General features: G+C 42.0%; 1 protein-coding gene across 1 annotated transcript in view; it reads left to right on the top strand.

Moving 5' to 3' along the window:
- The first annotated feature begins 3,056 nt into the window (after nucleotides 1–3,056).
- Nucleotides 3,057–24,737, top strand: part of LOC126199014 (ankyrin repeat and death domain-containing protein 1A-like) — an 811,076-nt gene continuing 789,395 nt past the window's right edge. Inside the window, exon 1 of the mRNA XM_049935699.1 lies at nucleotides 3,057–3,191. The gene's annotated coding sequence lies outside the window, so the exon portion shown is untranslated. The remainder of the gene's footprint in view (nucleotides 3,192–24,737) is intronic.

Genomic DNA, 24,737 nt, shown 5'->3' with positions numbered 1-24,737 from the left:
CAAAAAAACGGTAGCAGCATGCTTATAAATATATTTATTCATCTATGTCTTTGTTTCTATCCGAAACATACTATTCATGAAGAAATTGGTTAAATTTTTACTGGGTTTTAGAAAACACAGGGACATTACGCTACTGGCCTAACTTTTGTTGCTATTCCTTTGATATATATTTATTTAATTTTTTGATGTATTTAATAATGTGTGTTAGAGCGTGTTTATGGTCCAGCCGTAGGAATATTTATTTAATTTCAAGTTATTTAAATTTAAATCTAGTGTTTCATATGTTTTTCAATATGTTTGTGATTGTACGTTGGCTTGGAGACATGGAGGGAGCGCTCGAGCCAATCACAGCGCTCGTTACTAAGAGAGACGTAGGGAGTTTGAGGAGGAGCATAGTTTCCGGAGAGGACACTGGGAGTTCTGAACACTGCGGCGTGAGGGACAGTCGCACAAGACAGGACGGTCTGAGGAACGGTTTGGACAGTGGAGCAGTTTGCGAGTTGTCGCGGAGGATAGAAATATCTCGGAGTGCTGACCTGTGCTCTTGTGTGATTTCCGTGGCTACTGCAGTGAAGACGTAGTATGCGTTCAGAAGTGAATACCTCGCGAACCAAGTTTTTGTTCATAACTAATTACGTGAAGTAGTAATCTATTGTTTCCCTCTTATTCAACTTATATTTTATTTAACTGCTGGACCATCCACACCAATAAGTGTTTTGCAGAAATATACCGCATTCTCAAAAGTACTTCTATTATCGTACTCATCATTGAATGTCGTGAAGATAGTACCTGTAGATTTTATTTAATTGCAATCTTTCATTTATAAATTTATATGTTACATTCATAATTCCCAATTTCCGAGTGATAGAAACCTTCGACCATTCGATTCATGTGGGGATTCTTATCGTATACTGTAGACTCAGCAGTACTTCGCATGTAATGCAGCAACTACATATCCCATCCCCTAGACAACGAAACCAGTCAAAACTTTTAATATTGCAATACTGAGTCAAAGGGTGCGTAGTTGAGGGCCACCCACGCCATTTCCTTTTATGAAAGCCCGCAGCTTAGAAAATGTCTGGTACTATTTAGAATGTTGGGTGAAACGTAGCAATCATCACTCCCACAAATGATAACTTTTGTGGACCTCACAACTTTAAATACGGCTGACAGCAGCTACCGTAAGGAAATTTTCAATAAATATACAGCCAACCAGATGCATAACTTTACTCTAAAATTTGGGCCGGCCGCTATGACCGAGCGGTTATAGGCGCTTCCGTCCGGAACTGCGCTGCTGCTACGGTCGCAGGTTCGAATCCTGCCTCGGGCATGGATGTGTGTGATGCCCTTAGGTTAGTTAGGTTTAATTAGTTCTAAGTCTAGGGGAGTGATGACCTCAGATGTTAAGTCCCATAGTTCTCAGAGCCATTTTGCTAAGTCCCATAGTGCTTAGAGCCATTGGAACCATCTAAAATTTGACAAAGTTTCGATACCTCTAAGTTATCTTCTTCAGAATGAAGTCACATAAATTGTATGACATTTACAATTTTGACGTCATGCAATTTGAGTGACTTCCTTCAGAATTAGACACACTTAGTGGTATCTAAACCTAGTCAAGATTTTCACATTAAACTCACGCAGCCGGTTGGCTGTATATCTCTTATATCGAAAATTTTCGGGATTGCTGGCTGGCTGGATATAGTATAGAAATCTGTGGTCTCTCTTCATCACCAATGAGCGACCTTTATCAAGGCTGCAGAAGGTGTTATACAATAAGAGCGTGATGTCTCCTGGATGTAATTAATTTTTTGTCCAGTGTACTTGATATTCAGTAGGGGAACGTAGTCTTCAGCAGAAAAGGAATCCATAGTAGGGGCAGACATTAACAGATTATGCACAGCGGTCATAATAAAAATTGCATGAAAATTATTTCATCCACTTTAAGACATGCAAACCCCTTACACCATCCTCGTTCGTACCAGACGATGTTGAGTAGGGTTACGTATCTTAATGTGCATGAAATATTTTATGAGCACCTCCTATTTTGGCCACCCAGTGTGGTAATTAAGTTGAAATAAAAAGATTATCTCATGATGAGAACAGGTGAAGAGCGCATGAAAGGTCACAGGAGATCTGAATTAAAAAAAGGGAGATAGGGTGATGCTAAGCCTATGGCTGTCAACTTAATCATCGACTTCTGGTAAATTGTTGTCCTAAGGATTATTTATTTCTGGCTGATCAGTTTTCACAAACTTAAGTTTCAAATTTTGCTGTCTTCTAGTGATGAACTCTGTGGCATTTAATCATCATCCGTTTATGATAAGTCTACTCAGATTAACAGCGAAATTGCGATATTTTGTCTCAACGTTCCGACAAGATTCCCACTCATGATCTTCAGGCGAAGCGTCGAGTTCATCTCCAGAGTCTTCCATTACAACTTCTCGACTGCAGACTTCTCTGCCGGGAGCCCAGTGAATGGGTCAGTCGCATAGCCCCGTAAGATGTCCGAACCGTTTTGCTCTCGCCTGTGGTGTGTGTGGTCCAGCGGCTATAAAGGAAGGAACATTTCGCCTGAAGATGACGAATAAAGAACCTTGTCGAAACATAGCGAAAACATGACGGCACGAGTCGGCTGAAACCCGAGAAGATTTCAACAGTGAAAATCGCCAGAAAGTATGCATTCGCGTATCACTGTAATTGTTGTGAATTAACCTAATATAAGACACTAATACAAATGTAGCAGAGAGGCCGACCCAAGCGGCCGCGCGTAAGTCCTCCAGCATCTGACCAGACTGTCCCACATTCAGGCCATCCACGCGCCGGTAGGTTCCCGCGATAAAAGACGGCGCCAGCAAAAACAAAAGCGGAGAGCGAAAGAAACGGGCCGTGGTGCGCGAGGCGCTCGACGCCTCTTGGGCAGAGCCCTCCCTAGCCAGCCCGCCCTCGTCAAATGAAGCCTATCGACCTGGAGGCGGCGTGCGCAGGCGCGCGCTCCGTGCTGTGCCGTGGCCGTGGCGGCAGCCTCGCCGCGCCTCACGTGCTCGCAGTCGGCCGTGCGTCGCGACTCGCAGTCCGCGGCCCTCGACAGCGCCTGCCACAGGCAACCCGCCACGCACCACCCGCCACTCGCCACCTGCCGCCGTCGAATAGGCCGCCCCCAGCACTCGCAGACCACTCACGCAAACCGGCAGGTAGGTTGCACACACACGTCATTGTCTTCCCTTCCATTCACCCGAGTACTCCGTCTTCTGCAAACCACTGTTCGGTGAGTGGCAGAGAATAGTTCCTACGTTTTTTCGTGTCAGAGCAACAAAATTTACCAAAACACAGTATTCCACTATCGATAAAACTTACGTAGCGGACCATTTTTTCCCTAGTTTACGCACGATGTATGTTAATAATATGCATCAAATGCTCGCTGGAGACTTGTCCATAATCTAACATACTTTTTCTGAATCTACTTAGCAGTTTTAGTTTTGACAGGGAAAGGTGGGGTACGTATGGCAAAGTGCAGTAAATATGGCACGAACGTAAACATTAGGCTACGGCACAGGTCAATCTGTTACCACAACCATTATGTAGCATTCACATTCGTCGGATTCACCAAATCATCAACAAATTATCATTTTCCAGACTAACCTAGACCTTGGGCTACACTTCAGATCAACCTGTCAACACAACCAAGATTTCAGTGGTGGTCCAATACTACACTGTAACCCAATTATCCCCCTTGGTCCAGTTATGTACACAGTCATTACTTATCATCAGCTGATTTCAGCGATGTTTCATAGTACCTGCTCTTCTGATACACTTAAATGGTATAAAGTCACTTTTTTAGCGAATACATCGTGCGTCACATTCATACATAATAACTGACGAAGTAAACTCGAACGACATTAAGATTTGACTCTCGTTGACCTGCTGAGTAGCACTACTACCACACTGTCATACGTAGCTAAACGTAAAACTTACGATATATTGCTCACGTATGTTTTGTGTATTTACTAACGCATGCGTTATCGTACTAGAGTTACTCTATTAGTATAAGAATGCGAACGTTGTTCTCGTTCTTGTTTACTACACGAGCAATTGCAGATGAACGCGACAGGCATAATAGTGTGTACACCGCCACAGGGCCAACATTGTAAAATACGGGGATTAGGTAACACACAATGCAAATCACATGAGGAGTCACATAGAAGTGGTACATCGCTGCTGCCAGTTGACAGTGTAAAAACAAATGACTCTGATCATAACCTATACCTTTTGCCATCATCAACCACAACTCCTGTTGTTTGTCTTCTTTGTATCTTTACTGATCGAACTAAAGAAAACTGTTTCGGTATTACCCAGGAAAAAACTGAAGACCCAGTCAATGTCTAGGGAAAAACTGAAGACCTAGTCAATGTGACCACACTGTCGTGTTTACAAATTAGCAAAGATATGGAGGAATTACCATCAGCGTACCCACTAGTGGACCACAATATTATTGCACCTGGCGGTGAAGGCACCTCGGTCGGCTTTCAGTGAGTTTTGTCGTGATGTTTCATGAGAACACGGTGAACCATTTGACAGTATATGAACAGTCCTCGTCAAATCATTTACAACGCGATGCGTTTTCCTGTGCCAGCACTGGGCTTGTTTACTGTGACGTCACTGAATCTTTCCGATAACAGACACGGGAGACCAAATGCAGTAATGTTGTGGTCTGCTGCAACTCTTATAGTTGCACAGCTGTCACCCGATACACGTCTATACGTCTGTGCCCTGCATACCAGCACAAATAAACGTTGACTTGCGCTCTCTTTTGACAATAGTCCTTAAGTACTACCACTTCGAAAGTATTTATTCACAGCATTGTTGTTCTTGCTGTTGTGGTCTTCAGCTCTCAACCCTAGCCTATTCCGTGAAAGCCTCTTCATCTTTCCCTACTTACTGCAACCTACCTCCATTTGAACCTATGGACGATGTTCAAGCTCTGGTCTCCCTATACAGTTTTTATCCTCCAATTTTCCCTCTATCACCGCACTGACAGTCCCTAGTAGCCTCAGGATGTGCCTTAACCCTAGATCACTATCCCTCGCAAAATTTAGGATTGGAGCAGACCGTCAAATAGGACATTTGCTACTTAATTTGGTATGTAATATGCCATTGGAGATCTAATAATTGTAATCTAGAAATTACGACTTCCTTTGAATAACTATCGAGTAGTGCCATTACTGTGGTTTTGTAGGAATGAAACATTTTCATTGCTTTAGTGTTTTATGGTTAATCACCTAGTGTCTAGCAGCTTTTCTCCAGGAAATCGACTAACTACCTCTTCCTTACTTATTCAACCTACCCTTCTAATATTCAGCATTCTTATGTAGAATCACATTTTAAATCTTAGAGTCTCTTTATGTACGAGCATTTTATTGGCCACATTTCACATCCGTATCAGGCTATATTTCACCCAATACCTTCACAAAAGACTTCCCAACACATAAATTTATGTTCGATATTAACAAATTCCAGTTTTTTCAGAAACGTTTCTAATGCTGTTGCCAGTGTGCATTTTATACTCTCTCAAGTTAGCACATCATCACTTATTTTGCTGCCCAAATAGAAAAACTTATCTACTGCTCTTAGTGTCTCATTATCTAATCTAATGCCCTCAACATCGCCCGATTTAATTCGTATTAAGCGTATCATTTCACGTTCCGTTGAAGGAAACAGTGGCCACTTTCATCTTGCCTTCTTTTTCCGTACGACTCCAGTGTAGTATACCTTTCCTAAAACTATGACGTCTCGTTCGCAGATGAGGACCTATTTACTCTGGCATGTTCTAGAACCGAATCCCATGGACAAAACAGTTTTCCTCAGATTTTCCTTGCTAGCCTTATATAATTTGTCTGTGCAACAAAACCTGTGAAATCTTCACAAAATTTTCATTTCCTTGTACTGTTCGTCCGCAGCTCGTGGTCGTGCGGTAGCGTTCTCGCTTCCCGCGCCCGGGTTCCCGGGTTCGATTCCCGGCGGGGTCAGGGATTTTCTCTGCCTCGTGATGACTGGGTGTTGTGTGCTGTCCTTAGGTTAGTTAGGTTTAAGTAGTTCTAAGTTCTAGGGGACTGATGACCATAGATGTTAAGTCCCATAGTGCTCAGAGCCTTGTACTGTTCATAATATCGCAGAAATTGTTGCACAACAGCACATGTACTGGTATAGTCTTTTTGGATATTTACAGTGTGATTGTTCGCTCAGCATTGTGTTCCTACTTCTATAACTTGCAGCATATAGACTTACTCAAGTGTAACATTTTGTTTGCACATTCCGTCACTTTCTCCATCGCACGCAGTGTCATTCCTTTCTCTTTCTTATAGTCAACAAATCGAATAACGTTAACAGCAAGCCATCGTGACTGCAGGTGACGCCATTTTCCGTGATCGTTTTCCACTCTCCCATTGCGATGCAACAATGCGCAATACTTTGAACTCGATTATCGTTGTACGTAATTACGTGACCAAGTTACCTTCCTCTACGGCCGTATCCACGGTCCGCTTTATCGTGTAATAATAATAATATACGATGGTTTTGTTGACATTTTCCACCATACCACCGCAAAAAGAAAAAAACATCTCCACTTGCACAAGTGGTTTATTATCACTACCTACTGGTTTCTATTAATTTGTAATCAATTCAGATACTCACTATGGGATATTTTCCCAAGCCAGGATTCGCATCCGATACATAAGGTTCAAATGGTTCAAAAATGGTTCAAATGGCTCTGAGCACTATGGGACTTAACATCCGTGGTCATCAGTCCCCTAGAACTTAGAACTACTTAAACATAACTAACCTAAGGACATCACACACATCCATGCCCGAGGCAAGATTCGAACCTGCGACCGTAGCAGTCGCGCGGTTCCGGACTGAGCGCCTAGAACCGCGAGACCACCGCGGCCGGCCGATACATAAGGAAGACGACTACAGTTTTAAGGATGCACAATGATATTTTCTGAGAATTTTGACGTAATGTGAACCGTGATCTCCCGTAGGTCGTTACAGGATAGCATTTCGTTTGATTTGGTAACCTCATTTATATCCGTATCTGTAACTGTGCTGAAAATCTCTGCACAGCACTGCAAATGTAGGTTGTAGCGCTATATGTCTTGTTTGGAAACAAAATTGTACAATCACTCATGGTACTTACTGTCGACAACAATAATGCGCTGTTTCCTATACCCCTGAACTTCATATTCAGTATCGCTCGCTTCTGTCTCGTGTTTTCTTTTTTTGTTCTGGATGTGTTAACGGTGATACACGGCGGTGTGGACAGGTTTACTAACGAAGAGTCGGTCAATATGCGCCTCGTGTACGGACGCACTAAATGTTAAGCTCCTCCCGCAGTGACGGTAACCATATCACAATTCTTTCGCCTCTGGGGATTGCTTCATTACTCTTTGTTTTGTGTTGTACGTTTTGGCGATTGCATGTTACAAAATTCCCCTTTGCGTATGTATTTTCACAAAAACAATGATAATTGGGATAATAAACTGAATATCTGATTACACATCCACATTTTTCAGTTTTTTCACTGAATAGAGTCTCTTGGAATCTCAACGCTAGCTTTTTCTTTCATACATTCAATGCTCTGGCGTCTTACGTTAGGTTTTTCTACAGTGTGAAAATTATTTGAACTCACAAACTCTGGGAGGTTGCACGGGACATCAAAACAAATGTATATATGGTTCTCGGGCGAGACGTAGGGTGTCATAGTGAAAACTCCACAATATTTCGTCAGCGCAACTGGCCGACATCTTCAGGTGCGACGAACACACTGCTAAGGCAGGACCAGGGCTCCCCATTTATGCCAGTTTTAGGCAGGAAGTGCGCATGCGTGGAGGCGCCAAATTCGGTGGCCAATAGCGACGATATCAACTGATAGCTGGAAGGACAGTAACGCCACCTACAGGATGAAGAACCAAATACTTCGGCGCACGCGCGGAGGCTGCCGCCGCTGCTCTGCGCTGCCATCGGCAGCCCCAGCGACCTCTGTCGGAAGCCGCAAGCAGTACTGCGCGTCCACGTAGGCGCCTTGATTATCCTCCCGTTGTCAACAGGATATTTATGTTGCTGGCGAATCGTCGTCCGTCTTATGACCAAAAGTATTCCTCTCTGCTCGAAGCGACTTCAATATGGCCAGTGCTGGATCCCATGCTGAACTAAGCTGAAAGCCCGTGTCTCTATTTGCAAGATTCGTCGAGCTACGTATTTCCACTGCTTCCTTAATAACACTGTTCCAGTACGAACTCGTCGATGCGAGAATTTTTGTATGTAGGTAATTCATAGAATGGCCTGTACTGAGACAATGCTCGGCCACTGCAGACTTTTCTGGTTGCTCCAGACGAGTGTAGCGTCGGTGTTCAGTGCATCTCTCTTCTACAGTGGGACAAGATGTACGACATGCCGCAGCTACAATGAATCTCGTAAACATCGGGTCTTCTTAGGCCAAGGCTGTCCTTAGATGAGCCCAAGAGAGCTCTGAGTTTTGCCGGCGGACGAAAAACACATTTAACTTTATGCCTCTTCAATAGTCTTCCTATTTTTGAAGAGACACCGCCGATGTATGGCAAGATGACCATTCCCCTTTGTTCTTCGCCTTCTTCCACTGCCTCACGTTGGGTAACCCGCTTTGGTTGTAAGGCACGGCGAATCTCCCGTTCGGAGTATCCATTTTGTTGGAAAATGGTACGCAGATGGAGTAGCTCATTGGATAAATTGTCTGAGTCTGATATGGCTCGTGCTCTGTGGACCAACGTCCTCAGTACGCCACTTCGTTGCGAAGGATGGTGACGGCTGGTGGCCTGTAAATATAAGTCCGTATGTGTTGGTTTACGGTACACTGAGTGACCTAACGTGCCATCTTGTTTTCTCCGTACCAACACGTCCAGGAATGGAAGTTCGCCGTTTTTCTCCATCTCCATCGTGAACTTGATGTTGGGATGAAGCGAGTTAAGATGCCCAAGAAAAACATTCAGCGATGCAATGCCGTGAGGCCAGATAACAAAGGTGTCGTCCACATATCGCCAAAAACACGTAGGTTACAAATCCGACGTCTGGAGCGCTCTCTCCTCGAAGTCTTCCATGAAAAGATTAGCCACAGTGGGAGACAGGGGACTACCCATTGCGACGCCGTCAGTCTGTTCAAAGTATTGTCCATTAAATAAAACGTATGTCGAGGTGAGCACATGTTGGAATAACTCTAAAAGTTCCCCATCCAGCTTCTCGCTAATGAGCAACAACGATTCCTGCAATGGTACACGAGTAAAAAGTGAGACTACGTCAAAACTCACGAGTATATCTGATGGTGCGAGTCGTAAGTTCTTGAGCCGACGAATAAAGTCTTGTGAGTTACGGATCAACACATCAAAACAAATGTTTTTTCCTAGCGTCATATTTTCGTTTAAGCATTTTTAAACCGGTGGAGTAAGTTTTCTCTGGATAAAAATTAATTACCTTGCATGGGATACTGGATAGATTTTTTCTAAGATGTTTTTCTGTGAGGCACCTTTCCAAGAGGATGTCAAATCTTACTCACAACAGACAAAAAGTAACAACACAGTTGTTATCTCTTAATTACCAAGAGACAAGAACATTAAAAACTACACAATTACTTCAATTTCAGTAGCGCTTCAAAAATTCGACCACTGACTTGTGAACAAATTTTACACTGGCGGGTCATATTCTGTGTAACACGGTCAAAGTCCTTAATTTCTGCTGCTGCTGCTAATATCCCGGCAACCAGATCCTCTTCTGACTCAACATGGGTTTTGTAAAGGAGTTTGGGCATCACTTCCCATACACAAAAGTCCTCATGGGCCCAGAGGTGTCAAATCAGGGGATCGAATAGGCCAAGGTACAAGACCACCTCTGCCAATCGAGTTTGATTGAAACTGTCGTTCAAGAATCGATGCATAGGGGAGCCTCTGAGATGTACCGGCGCCTCGTCTTGCTAGAACCTCAAGCGCTGTCTTGTAGCGAGTGGCATGTCATCAAAGAATTCTCGCAAAGCTCTAGCGTGGATACTGTAATAATGCCTGCCACTTAATGGCCTAGGTAGGAGATATAGTCAAGTTAAACAGTCCCCAACAACAACTGATCGGACGTTCTCATGTAATATCGCACTTAATGAGAGCGAGTAAATGTGACATTTGGATCAAACTCACACCAAGCATGCGAATTATGGATGTTGAAGATCCCATGATGTCCGAACTTTGCTTCGTTTGTCAACAGCATAGAGGATGGAAATGTAGGATGCATCTGACACTGTTCAGGGAACCGCTACGAAAACTGCGCTCCGATTGGTTAATCATTTGGTTCCAGATCATGCACCCACTGTACGTGAAATAAAAGTAAGAACTGCTCGTGAAGGACATTTCTTATACTCTGATTCGTCCCCATGTTACACGCAGTTGGTGCGAGTGTCGACAGAAGGATCTTGCTCCGTATGCTGCAGTCAGCTTCCTCAAATTGCAGAGTTCTTACTGTAAGCGTTCGTCCCTGTCCATGTAATCTACTATAATCTACTAAATAGCCCGGTCTCTCGCAAACACTGACAAGTAGCAGTAAACGTGGAATGATGGTACGACGAATGGGATATTGTTGTTGATAAACCCCGAGGCGCTGCTTGTCTTCTCTTTCGCTGTGTAAGAAGCACCAACCTTCACTATACTCACGCCGTGTTTATCTCTCCATTAGTAAACAAGTACTATGCTGGGTCAAGACGTACAACTAAATGTGAATGTGAAATTGCTATTACAACTGAAGAGCGAAGCCGGCCGGTGTGGTCGAGCGGTTCTAGGCGCTTCAGTCTGGAACCGCGCGACCGCTACGGTCGCAGGTTCGAATCCTGCCTCGGGCATGGATGTGTGTGATGTCCTTAGGTTAGTTAGGTTTAAGTAGTTCTAAGTTCTAGGGGACTGATGACCTCAGATGTTAAGTCCCATAGTGCTCAGAGCCATTTGAACCATTTTTCAAGAGCGAAGTCTGCCCTCTACAGGTACAGCGGAACAGTTACGGCGACAAACGAGTCAGTACATCCCTCCACTCACAGGAAATAATAACATGAGAGAAAAATATTTGTTTTGATCTTCCGTGCAACCTCCTAGAGCATGTCGGTGTAAATTAGTTTCATCCAGTATAATGTCTTTCTCATAAAAGAGACTACCCACAATATTTGTGTTCTTGTTTCTTGTAACAAATAATGCCACTGTTGTTAAGTGATATTTATACGTAAACATGATCTTTATTCATTAAGTACGGAAATCAAATAGCCGTTGATAAATGTAATTAATTATATTTCTTCTCAATTTGGGCTGAAATTTACTAAAGGGTCCCCAGCGCAGTGAATGTTAAGCAACAAAATTTTTCAATTGTTATGTTAATTTCAACTGTACATTGCACATATTTGTAACAGATAATATTTCTATCTCCTACTTTTCCAGTTCTATTGTCTAGTTTTATGTAGTGCGCTCTAGAAATAATTTTCTTGGCGAAACATATTATCTTCTTACTCCTTTCTCCTACGACTGCTTCCGTTTTATTATTTTATGTGTGAATGTGTTTCATAAAGTGCATATCCTACAGATCTTAAATACTTGAGCTCTCAAAATTTGTCTCATCGCAAAAATCTACTTACTTGCCGCTTATGTCACAAATACGAATACTGTTCGTCACTGGATAACTAAGCGTCATTTAGGTTGTTAATCTGGATCTTTAACAGTCGCAAGCAGTCCGATTTTACCATGTCTGTCTCTTATACCTCACGATACGCGGCTAATTTTTTGCAGTACCTTTATCAACTCGCCGGCCGGAGTGGCCTTGCGGTTCTAGGCGCTACAGTCTGGAACCGCGAGACCGCTACGGTCGCAGGTTCGAATCCTGCCTCGGGCATGGATGTGTGTGATGTCCTTAGGTTAGTTAGGTTTAAGTAGTTCTAAGTTCTAGGGGACTGATGACCTAAGAAGTTGAGTCCCATAGTGCTCAGAGCCATTTGAACAATTTTTTATCAACTCAATTTAAACAAGTAATGAACTTTAGCAAGTATTGGCATTTATACTGTACACTACACTTGCTGCAATGCTTAATATTTTTTCTGCAGTTTTTCGGTTTTGTTCCACATTTTATCATAACCTACTTGCTATACCTCTATTTTGAACCAGGCAGTTTACCTTTCACTACACACTCTAGCACTAGTTTTTATAAATAAAAAATCGAGTCTTTTTTGCTCTCTACTGTACTGATCCTTTGAGTAGCTGTATAGTCTCTCGTATTATAAACGTGAGATAAGTAATTAATGCATCCTCTGTTATGTTACAACAGGTATGAAGAATTACTGTGTATATGTTGTTTATTGTTAGTGATAGAGTATGAGCATCAAATAGCAGAGAAGTATCCACCTTTTATCAAATTTCTCTGCTGTTGTATGTAAGATAAATGTTACATTGACTACGCGCATCAAGTTTTAAATGAAGAACACGAAATATTGTGTTTTAGAAGTAGCTGGCTTGCTTAATTATTTTGAGACCGCGAATTTTGAATATTTTATGTGCGCCAGTCTTGTTAACATTGTCGCATCAGACTTGGTGATTAAAAAGAAAAGAACAAGCGGGTTCTGTATAATTACTGCAGCTGTTACTCATCTCAGTGAAAGAGCCATTATGGCGGCTAAACAGATTAAGTCCAGGCCAGCTAATTCTTGTCATGAAAAAAATTCACCGACTTCTAAAGTATGAACTGTTAGAATACCCAACACTAAGAAGTAGATAACCACAATACAATATGCCTAATTGATCGTTTTCATAATTATTCTCCAAAACAATAAATATAATTACTACATCCATACAGCCGTACATATGAAGGGTAGGAGGGGAGCAAATAACGCATGCAGTGACAAGAGAATGTAGTAAGACAAAAAAATGAAGGTATTTCCAGAGTTATCAACATTCTGAACTTACATATTTGCAAGCCTCCTTTTATCATAAAATAAAATAGTAATTTTCTTCCTAAAATTAAGTCACGAAAGAAAATTGTGTCTCTAGATGCACCAGTTCCAGTTCATCAGAATCTTCAAATAACTAATGAACTTAAATAACTGTTGGCTTTAACTTAGATTGTACAAATACCTTAACAGTAACGATTATTATGTATTCTGCCGCTTTCCCAGGTTTTTTCTTACTTTTGTTGAAATATTTTCAGAAATCATTTAATGCAGGTTAGGCGTTACCTCATGTACTCCTGTTTTTAACCTCAGATTTTTGTACGAAGCTCCATGCACTTCCGTACAAAATCTCAGACAGGCCCTATCAGTATTTGTACTGTCTCGCTGTGAAAAAACACTGTTCGCAGCTTTATATTTCTTCTAGTGTGAGCAAGAACCGACATGTGCCCTATCTGAATCGGTATTTAACCTCTACCCAATTAGTTAGCGTCATTTATATTACTGGACAAATGTATCTGTTAATGATTCAACGCTGGTGTCATATCGTAGTTATTGACATAAATTTTATTAGTCTGTACATGTTTCGGCTTTAATCATTGAAAGAGTATTCAGTAGATTCATTTATTAGCCAACCCACAATAACATGTCACATCTAAGCCTATCGACAACTTCATTGTCATACGTGTTGCTGCGTAGGAAGTCGTGGCTGTTACCAGTTTTGAAAGTTGTGTCAGTCAGCTTCAAGCACAATGTTAACTAATGCTGTCCTCATCAAGATATGTTTGAATTTGGGAAGATCATGCTCCAGTCATCGGGTAAAATCACACAAGTACCCGCGTACACTGCAAGAGATCACTTAAAACCAGTCCATTAGTTCCGTAAAAATCTCAATAATCAACAATAAGTAAGACGAAGACAGTCTAATATTTTGTAGAATATGTGGGCTGGCTTTTATTCACACAGTTTAATTTTCTAGAATTGGTGTTAGCGCTTTGCATGAGAGTGGTGTACGATCTCCCGAAATCAGTCGCTCTTTCTGTTGCGTGAATATATATAGCCATCTAAAGCACTAAACATTAAATTAACTATTGTTTAAATAGCATAAACGTAAATTGTGAATGAAGCTATTTGAAACCACTTTCAGGATCTCGATGATTATAGCTCTTAAATAGGAAGCATATTTTTTTCCTCCCATTTTTTAATTTAAATGGAATAGAAGCGTGTTAGGGTTTTTTATTTTATTTATTGCCAAATTATAGACCTGTTACCTGATGTTTAAAACAGGTCGTACATCTTACAATTTTCGTTTTTCATCTTTTTACAGTTTTCTTTCCTTTTTTTATCCACAACATTTACAAAGAATGGTTCAAAATAACAATAATTTGAGGTTGAAATATAAATAAAATTTTGTTGTTTTTAAGAAGAATATAAAAAGAAGATAGGATAGATGAGAGATATGTTAGTACCATCACCGAGTGTGACTGACGGTGAATACCTCGGAATGGTTTCATCGAGCCGTTGACCGCCAGTCACACACACACACACACACGCAAATGGTTATTAGTAGAGAAATAATGTTTCTTATCCTATTTGTTACTAATCCTATGCATTAACTACATTAGGTGTGCATCCATGTACAGCATTTGGTGTTTTCTTGGCTAGATTGCCATCAATTTGCTTATTTACTATCACATCTCAGCTTCCTCCTCTTGTTCCTCCCCGTTGTCACTATTTTCGCTGTCACTGTAGGTATCGCTGTCCACCCTCTGGAGATTGTTGTTACGCTGCACATAGGCATGTCTGTGATGTCGTGTCCGCATATACTCTTCATGTGTTGTTTTTGAAATACTGTTTGTCAGTGCGTTTAATTGTGCCCATTGTTCTTCGTCTCTTATTGCGGTGTATATATCTGTGTCTGTATCTGTGTAATCTAAGTGTAGTGTATGTCTATTGTTCGCGTATTGCCCGCAGAAAAAGACAGTGTGTTCTGGGGAACCTTCTTCCCCGCATGTGCATGTAGGTGTCTGCCTCAGACTCACGCGGTTTAAGTGCGTGGAATAAAGTCCGTGCCCGGTTAAGAAATGTACCATACCGCGGCTGGGATCGATATGTGTCATTCTCAACCGCTCCCTTATGTCAGGGAGGAAGTCGTGCAGTCTACGTCCCTTATCACTTACATCCCACTCACCTTGCCATGTATCCAAACGCCAACTTTTAAGGTGACGTATCGTCTCTATGGGCACACCGGCTATTGTGTGTACCTTATCTAGTCTCCCCACCTTTAACCAGTACCTTGCAGCTCTGTATTTGATCGTGATATCTATGGGGCATATTCCGAGCACCACACACAGTGCATCCGCTGAGGTGGTACCGAAGGCTCCAGATAGCCTAAGTAGGACACTTCTCTGCCCTCGTCTGACGGATGCTTTGTTGGTGACCACGTTCAGTCTATGTGCCCACGTGCTAGCTGCAAAGCTGAGTACTGATTCGAAGAGCGCACAGTGGTATGTACGTATGACTGGTAGAGGTAGTCTGTACTGTTTTGAATTTAGCCTCACCAGTTTGTGGAGTATTTTTTCTGCTTTGTCTGTTGTTAGCCTTATGTGTTCGTGGAAATTCAATTTTTCATCTATGTGTACCCCAAGATAGCGCGTAATGCGTGCTCGTTTGATGTTTGTGTGTTAGGGTTATCTCGCATTTTTAGGTAGTATTGTCTTCAATATAGTATTGTGTTTTATTGTTAGAGTCGTAAGACTATTCTAGATGATTCAAAGGTCATTAAACAGTGCCCTTCTCTTACATAAAACAAATGGAGATGGCGCCTATTGCGGTGCCTTTTTTAATCGTAATGTTCCGTTTTCCTTGTTGGTCAAGCCAAACTGGCAGTGTTTTTCAGGAGAAGATAGGCCACGTATTGTACCTTAAATTAGTTCTTTATGACATTTCAATTTGGTGGGCCTCTTAACCTGCACGAGAAATAAATTGCCCTTAGTTTGCCTTTGGTGCGCTTGAGAGACATTAAATTGTCTTTCGTATGTGTGCTTGACGTCAGTATCCTGTGCTGTGAAAACCGTCTGTACCTGCTTTCACAAAGGCTTTTATTTGTTGCTAACAATTTTTCAACCTGAAATATTGTATCACTCTGAATCAAAAACGGTAAAGAGCAATACTGCTTTGATAAGAAGGTGCTCCAATGTGATTATCTGGATTTGTTTAACTCGGTGTAACCGATATGTTATTTTAAGTTAATGAACATATTGAATACATTGAATTGCAGAATTTTTTGGTAATAAACCTAAGTGTGAATCAAAAGCAATCAAGTTTTCGGAAGGTGATTTTTTCAGGTGGTGATACTTAAATATCTCAGTCTGATTGTTCAGTTACAGAATTCTGTTCTTTTTTTTTTCTTTTTTTTCTGACGCAAATTTAACTGCTAATACCAGCATGCCATGTTGTGTAACTATTACAATCGATGCTCATCAGATTGATGGCTTCCAGCGTCAGCTATACCGCAGCCACCCCCTACGTGCGTTTGGCGACTGTTCTCTGACTATGCTTATATTTAAAATGTGCGTCATCATCAACTTAGGAGTATGTATGTATTTCGTACTTTATGAGGACCTGGCTCAGTACATTGAGCAATCTGTGTGCCGCACAGGGTTTAGTACAGTTGATCCTCATTCTACTTGAAATAATTAGAAGAACATACGAGTACCTACTATCTCTTTGCCCTGCCTTAGTAGATTTTGGAAAAGGCATTCTATTGGATCAGTCACCGAGCTGTTTTTGAGGCTCTCACAGAGCAAGTAAAAGAACAGTCCTACAGTGAAGTCTTCTACAACAATACAAAATCTCCAAAGCGTTAGTGAATGTAGTTGAAGGAACCAATGAATTTACCCTCGGATACGGTATGAAACAAGGTGGCTGTATATCTGTGAAACTATTTTCAACAGTCCTCGGCAAAGGAATGTCTAAATTGGATTGGAAAACAAAGTGAATCCAAATTCTAGGAAAGAGATTAAGAGGGGATATAACGGAAAATGTAAACATTTGTTTACAGACATATTTATTAATGCACAAATCTAAAATTTTGCATGTGTAAAGCAAAAGAGCTGTGTTTTAATGGAAAAATATAATAAAATATACAGGATTAATATTTTACCAGAAATCTGAATTCTCAGTTTTTTTATTGTCTTTTTTGTAAAAAGCCATAACTCAAATTCTAATCATGCAATTAATCTGAAAATTTTGTTGTAGTGTCCTGAGAAGGTTTTAAGACCACTGAACTACAGTCATTAATTGATGACACAAATTGTATCATTAATAGAGTTTTTAATTCTGCACATCCAAAATTAACGTTTTTTCTACATACAGTCGTCTAAAAATCAGAACGTGATTTCAGGATCTCGTATTTTTTAGTTCCAGGGAGACAGCAACACGTTGTGAACAGTTCCTGAAAATTTCATAGCATTAGCGCATATAATGTTTGATAAAAGGCTTCTAATAAAGTAAAAAATGTAAAACAGAGAAAATGAGATTCAAAGATTTTGTTCTCGTACTTCTACATATAATAAGCTTAGCTCAATTTTAAAGTCCTCCATACTGATACTCCTCGTCCTCCAGGTTTCTCTTCTCTCCTCTTCGAATCTGTCTGGCCTGTATTTGCAGGTAAGACACTGATCTGTTAGCTTTCTTGACCCTGCTCTCGTCGATGGTGTAAAATGCTTTTGTTGTAAACACCCTAGGATCTCAACCGCCGCGCAGTCTCGGGCGCGTTGTCACGGTTCGCGCGGCTCCCACCGTCCGAGGTTCGAGCCCTCCCTCGGGCGTAGGTGTATGTTTGCTGTACTTCGCGTATGTTAGTTTAAGTTATATTAATTACTGCATAAGCTTAGTGACCGATGACCTCTCAGCAGTTTGGTCCCATAAGATCTTACCATAAATTTTCGATTTCCCATCTATACCAACTCTCTACAGCACTTCAAATCTGCCATTACTTCCGTTATTGTAACATAAAATTGCATCATAGACACCTATTTTGAGTACTTCAAGTCCACAGAATATCCTTTTTGAGTATCTAATCAAAATTAAATTATTGAGACTTTCATTTGCATTTTGTGTCTTTGCGTCAAGACACTTCCTCAATAAATGAGGGTTTGTAAAAAAGCTGAATGTGGGTTTAATTGCATTCATAACAGATTATGGTAATGAAAGTTTATGTGAATACGCTTCATTTTTGTTGCTGAACTTACACCAATCGTCTTTCGGACACAGACTGTGCACTGGTGTTTGGTCAATGGATAGTTTGTGGAAAAAATTGCCCACACAGCACGCCTCATTGCCTCTAAATTAAGTGTGGTTTTCCTTGTAGCTCTCCCATAAAATCACTGAAAGAAATCAATTTCTTTCGGAGTAATCCTGCCTTTTCGACCTTCCACCTGATAATATGTGTTAGTATTGTCAGAAAGTAAATAACCCATATGCAAGAAAGTTCTCAGACAAAAATATACATGTCAACCAGAGATATAGATGTCAGCCAAAGATGTCGAAAGAAAATAGCCTTGACACTGAGAAAAATTCCGCTGAAGCAAGCAGTTTCCGAAATGTAAGGAAAGGTGGGAGTGGCCGCCAGTGCAGAGTTCATCTGTTTAACAATTTAAAGGCATTTCTAAAGCTGCTATTACGATAAAATTCACGCAAAACATAGATTAAACTGTGTAGATCAAGAAAATAATATTTTTGAAAAATCGATTTTTTACACCAAAATCCATTACATTCCCCCTTAAATATCCTGAGCTTCGCTGATGATACTGTTCTACTTGCAAATAATGTAGAAGAACTTCAAATACTGGTTAGTGATCTTGCGTTAATCTTTTCTGAAGCTGTTATAAAGCTGAAATGTGACAAAACCAATCCCATGGTGTGAAATATACCTGCTAGAAGTACGCTACTGCAAACGGTCAGAGAACAGTCAACGTGTATCTGGGTCAACTGCTAAATATGAAAGGAGATCTGTAACCAAAAATATTTCGACGTATTAAACTATCCTGACAAGCGTATGGAAGCTACTCCTCAGCTTTGAAGTGTAAGATGTCAAAGGAGCTATAGAAAATAGTTTTTGACCACTGTATGCTGCCAGTAATGACTTATGGCTGAGAGACATGGACATTTATCTACTCACTGTCAGAAAACTAATAGTAGCCCAAAGAGGAATGGAAAGGCCGATGCTGCGCTACAAAAAGAAAGACAGAAAGAAAGCACTTTCCATCAGACAAATAACAAATGTCAGTGACGTAATGGAAAGAATGGATACGTTGAAACGGCAGTAGGCTGGTCATGTCGCTCGAATAAAAGATTAGCAAATGGTCAAAACAAATGCTAGACTGGAGCCCAGATTACCAAATAACACCAAGGGACAGACCGCCGGACAGATGGCACAGATACGAAAGACAGCCGGCTTGAATTAGCAACGGCAGGCTCGAGACCGGCGGAAATGGAAGAAACATTTCCTCATAATGAGAAAATTCAATAGCAATGGAAGAAGACGCAGGAATGCTATGTTGCACTCTGACTCAAAGAGACCACATCGCAAGTGACCCAACTGGCTGATGATGATGATGTATGTAACGAGGGTAACTGAGTGTGGTCGAATTAAATTAGATTATGCAGGGTAATTAAAGTACAGAACGAGGCGCTGAAAGTAGTATAAGTATTTTGCTGTATGACAGCTAAATACTTGATGGTAGCAGAAGGGAAAGAAAGGCAGGAGGAAAAGATTTTAGCATAGTGGTAACGGGCAGATATTCGATAAGGAAAAGGATACAGCATCCAGTTCAGTTGCGCTCTATCAAAGCAGTCATCCCGGTAATTGTTTTAAGTGATTTAGGGAAATTACAGAAAATCTATATCTGGATGGATGGACGGGGATTTAAACTGTCGCCTTACCGAATACAAGTCAAGTGCTTTATCATAGCTGCTGTGTCGTCCGAACAAGACGCAATCAGAGAAAAAGAACCACAGGCGCAAATATGCGAGGTGGTGCCAGGGTCATAGCCGAGTACAATCTCTCAATGACCGGGAGACAACAGACAGAAGCCTCCTCGGAATATAGAAGAGCAGCTCTCGCCCACTTGGATATAGATCATAATCCACGACTGACTTAGACAGGGAACACCGTTTAGTGAACTCTTAGAAGTGAACAGATATTGTTGTAAATTGCATTTGCTATTTATTGTGAAGTTTATGTACGATTATTTGCAATTAGCCATTGAGGGGTTTTTTGTGTCATATTACAAGCAGTGTTGCAGAATTCATTATTCAACTATTCACAAAGATAAGTAAACCTTTTAACTCATTTGTGTGACTTCGTTACTAATTTGTTGGAGTGTTATAGATTGTAGAGCCTAAGTTCTCCTATCCTGTTACCTGACCCTGCGGCATAGCAGAGTAATAGTGGCACGGAGAAATTGTCTTAATGGTGCGCCATAAGCCGTTTCACGAACTCACAAACTCGGCCTACCGTAACAACAGCGCCAACTCGGCCTCCACAGAGATAGCGACGAGGTCTTTACAAAACTGGCGACGAGGGTTTACAAAAATAGCAACACTTAGCTTAATAGAAAGAAAGAGCATATACACTACTGGCCATTAAAATTGCTGCACCAAGAAGAAATGCAGATGATAAACGGGTATTAACTGGACAAATATAATATACTAGAACTGATATGTGATTACATTTTCACGCAATTTGGGTGCATAGATCCTGAGAAATCAGTACCCAGAACAACCACCTCTGACCGCAAAACGGCCTTGATACGCCTGGGCATTGAGTCAAAGAGAGCTTGGATGGCGTGTACAGGTACAGCTGACCATGCAGCTTCAACACGATACCACAGTTCACTGGCGTTTTGTGACGAGCTAGTTGCTCGGCCACCGTTGACCAGACGTTTTCAATTGGTGAGAGATCTGGAGAATGTGCTAGCCAGGGCAGCAGTCGAACATTTTCTGTATCCAGAAAGGCCCGTACAGGACCTGCAACATGCGGTCGTGCATTATCCTCCTCCACACACCGTCAGGTGGCTTGCGGAGTATGGATATAGATGTAGACGTAGATCCTGCTGAAATGTAGGGTTTCGCAGGGATCGAATGAAGGGTAGAGCCACGGGTCGTAACACATCTGAAATGTAACGTCCACTGTTCAAAGTGCCGTCAATATGAACAAGAGGTGACCGAGACGTGTAACCAATAGCACCCCATACCATCACGCCGGGTGATACGCCAGTATGGCGATGACGAATACACGCTTCAAATGTGCGTTCATCGGGATGTCGCCAAACACGGATGTGACCATCATGATGCTGTAAACAGAACCTGGATTTATCCGAAAAAATGACGTTTTTGCCATTCGTGCACCCAGGGTCGTCATTGAGTACACCATAGTAGGCGCTCCTGTCTGTGATGCAGCGTCAAGAGTAACCGCAGTCATGGTCTCCCAGCTGACAGTCCATGCTGCTGCAAACGTCGTCGAACTGTTGCCTTGCAAACGTCCCCATCTGTTGACTCAGGGATCGTGACGTGGCTGCACGATCCGTTACAGCCATGCGGATAAGATGCCTCTCATCTCGACTGCTAGTAATACGAGGCCGTTGGGATCCAGCACAGCGTTCCGTTTTACCCTCCTGAACCCACCGATTCAATATTCTGCTAATAGTCATTAGATCTCGACCTACGGGAGCAGCAATGTCGCGATACGATAAACCGCAGTCGCGATAGGCTACAATCCAACCTTTATCAAAGTCGGAAACGTGATGGTACGCATTTCTCCTCCTTACACGAGGCATCACAACAACGTTTCACAAGGCAACGCCGGTCAACTGCTGTTTGTGTATGAGAAATCGGTTGGAAACTTTCCTCATGTCAACACGTTGTAGGTGTCGCCACCAGCACCAACCTTGTGTGAATGCTCTGAAAAGGTAATCATTTGCATATCACAGCATCTTCTTCCTGTCGGTTAAATTTCGCGTCTGTAGCACATCATCTTCGTGGTGTAGCAATTTTAATGACCAGTAGTGTAGAATGCAGACTATATCGTAACATTTAATAAAAATGATCACTACAAAAGTTATGACCATTCCCTAACGCAATGCTTCATTGCGGCGTACTGGCGTCTTAGTGCGACAGAGTAGTATATAACCGGAGAATGCAGGGTCGAAAATGGAATCACTGTGGCCCGAAATGGAGAAACACAGTTGCATAAGCGACTTTCGCAAACGGCTGATTGTTATGGCCCGACAGCTGGGAACGAGCGACGGTTTCCATGCAAAGTTATGACTATCGATGGAAGATGCTTGAAGGACAATGGAACAACACGTAGGTGACAACGTGTTGCCGCATATCACAGAACGTGGTGGTCGTACACTTCCCCACTGTGTAAAGTAGGATAGGCGATGATCAGCTGGAAGTCCTGACGGCGATGTGCGACAGGCGTTCAGTTTTCTTCTGAAAGCAAGTTGGTTTCATTCAGGATACCGACACACCATATTATTCACCACTCTGTTGGCCACAAAACACTATTTTTGAATATAATCTCTTTAAATTTGCCGGCCTTGCACCACACAACTGTGAGGGCCAGTATACCTGCATGGTATCACTCGATTGTTCGACGTCAGAGCCCACGTCTTGCTTCATCAGTAACCTCCCCGTCAGACGTATTGCTTCCCATAGAATACACCCTTCATTGGTCCGAACAGATGAAAGTCCGAAGGTGCGAGATTAGAGCTGTAGCGTGGATGAAGAAGAACAGTCCAATGAAGTTTCGAGAACTCCTCTCAGGTGTGCAGGCTTTTATGAGACCTTGTGCTGTCATGAAGAAGGATAAATACCTTTGCATTTTTGTGACGACGAACACGGTGAAGCCATTTCTTCAGTTTCCTGAAAGTAGCACAATACAATTCAGAGTTGATCGTTGCGCTAGGAGGGAGGGCGTCAAATATAATAACTCCTTCAGAGTCCCGAAAGACCGAAGCCATGACTTTACCGGCTGAGGGTGCAGCTCTGCTTCTTCGGAGGAAGGGTATGTGGCGCCACTCAACGGACTGCCGCTTTGTTTCCGGTTCGAAGTGATGAACCCATATTTCATCAACTGTGGCGATGTTCGACAAAAAATTGTCACTATCAAACTTCCAACGTGCAAGCAATTCCACATAGATCGTCCTTGGTTGCTCTGTGTGGTCTTTTGCTAGGTGGCGACGAACCCAGCTGCAACACCCCCTTGAGTGCCCCAACTGGTGGACGAGTGTGTCAGTACCGTCTACTGCTGCGTGGTGTGACTCGCCCCTCAGCGAGGTGTTTGATTGTGATCCGTGTCTGCATCTTCCATCACTGCTGTCGTGACAAGTGTGTGTGGCAGGCCGGCACGCAGGAGATCGGGCAGGTTTGCTGGACTTTGTTGAACTGATGACAGACACCTCGCTCAACGACTCACTGTGCTTTTGTTCAGAGCCAGGTATGCGCAGCCATTCTGCAAGCAACTATGAACGTATGTGATGCTCTGTTCTTCGATCAAAAGAAACTCAATGACAGCTTTCAAAATCTTAAACATGGCTGGAATCAGCAACTGCATAAACTTGCAGATGTTGAAAAAATCGGCCAACCAGTTCCAAATAAAGATTTATTAGCCCCTGACCTCGGTTTCGATATTACTAAACATAACTTCTTCAGAAGGAGTGGTCCATGTGATGTAACAAGGCTCTAATATTCTCAGGTGATTTTTTAATGGTTTTAGATGCAAGATTTTTACACATAGAAGTACCCATTTTCGAAACAAATTTTGTACAGTTCTTCTTGCTGTGAGCTAAAATAATTAATTTTTAAACATTCACTGTTGTAATAAATAAGCTAATCATTCAATAATTATCATGAAAATAATAATAATAATAGCCAGTTATACAATGGAATATAATTAACCAACCACTCGTGTTTATTCTGGCGGCCGAAAACTGCTGCGTACTGCTACATTCTGTTGTTGATATTTTTATAGTTATGCTCAACAGATAGCAACACATGTAAATGCTGAAATGATCGAATATTCACAAATGCTTACATGAAATTTCCCTTTAGGAAGAATATTGCTGTTGCAGCTAATACACAGCAAACATTAGGGTACACAATTGTAGCCAGAGGGTCTGAAAGGGTTAACATGAGTTACCATTGGCTTACGGTTGTTCACTTCCTGAACGTGTTAACGATCATTACTATGAAACCTCTCACAAATGCTGTGTCAGTTTATGATAATAAGATCTGAATCAACAAGTTCTGAAGTAAAGTACACTGAAGTGCCAAGGAAACAACAGAGGTTTGTAAACAGGCAGGATACGGCGCTGGGGTCGGCAACGCGTATAGGAGACAAGTCTCTGACGTAGTTGTTAGATCGGTTACTGATGCTACAACGGCAGGTTACCAAGATTTAAGAGAGTTCGAACGTGGTGCTACAGTCGGCGCACGAGCGATGGGACAGAGCATCTTCGAGGTAGCAATGTAGTAGGGATTTTCCCGTACGACCGTTTCACTAGTGTACCGTGAATATCAGGAGTCCGGTAAAACATAAAATCCGCGACATCGCTGCGACCGGGAAACAATCCTGCAAAAACGGAAGCAATGACGACTAAAGAGAATCGTTCGACGTGACAGAAGTGCAACCCTTCCGCATATTGCTGCAGATTTCAGTGCTGCGCCATCAACAAGTATCAGCATGCGAAAC

Source organism: Schistocerca nitens, chromosome 8 (assembly GCF_023898315.1).
Source record: "Schistocerca nitens isolate TAMUIC-IGC-003100 chromosome 8, iqSchNite1.1, whole genome shotgun sequence".
Taxonomy (NCBI): Eukaryota; Metazoa; Arthropoda; class Insecta; order Orthoptera; family Acrididae; genus Schistocerca; species Schistocerca nitens.
Note: the sequence above shows the minus strand (reverse complement) of the source record. Positions and strands in the feature narration are given on the sequence as shown.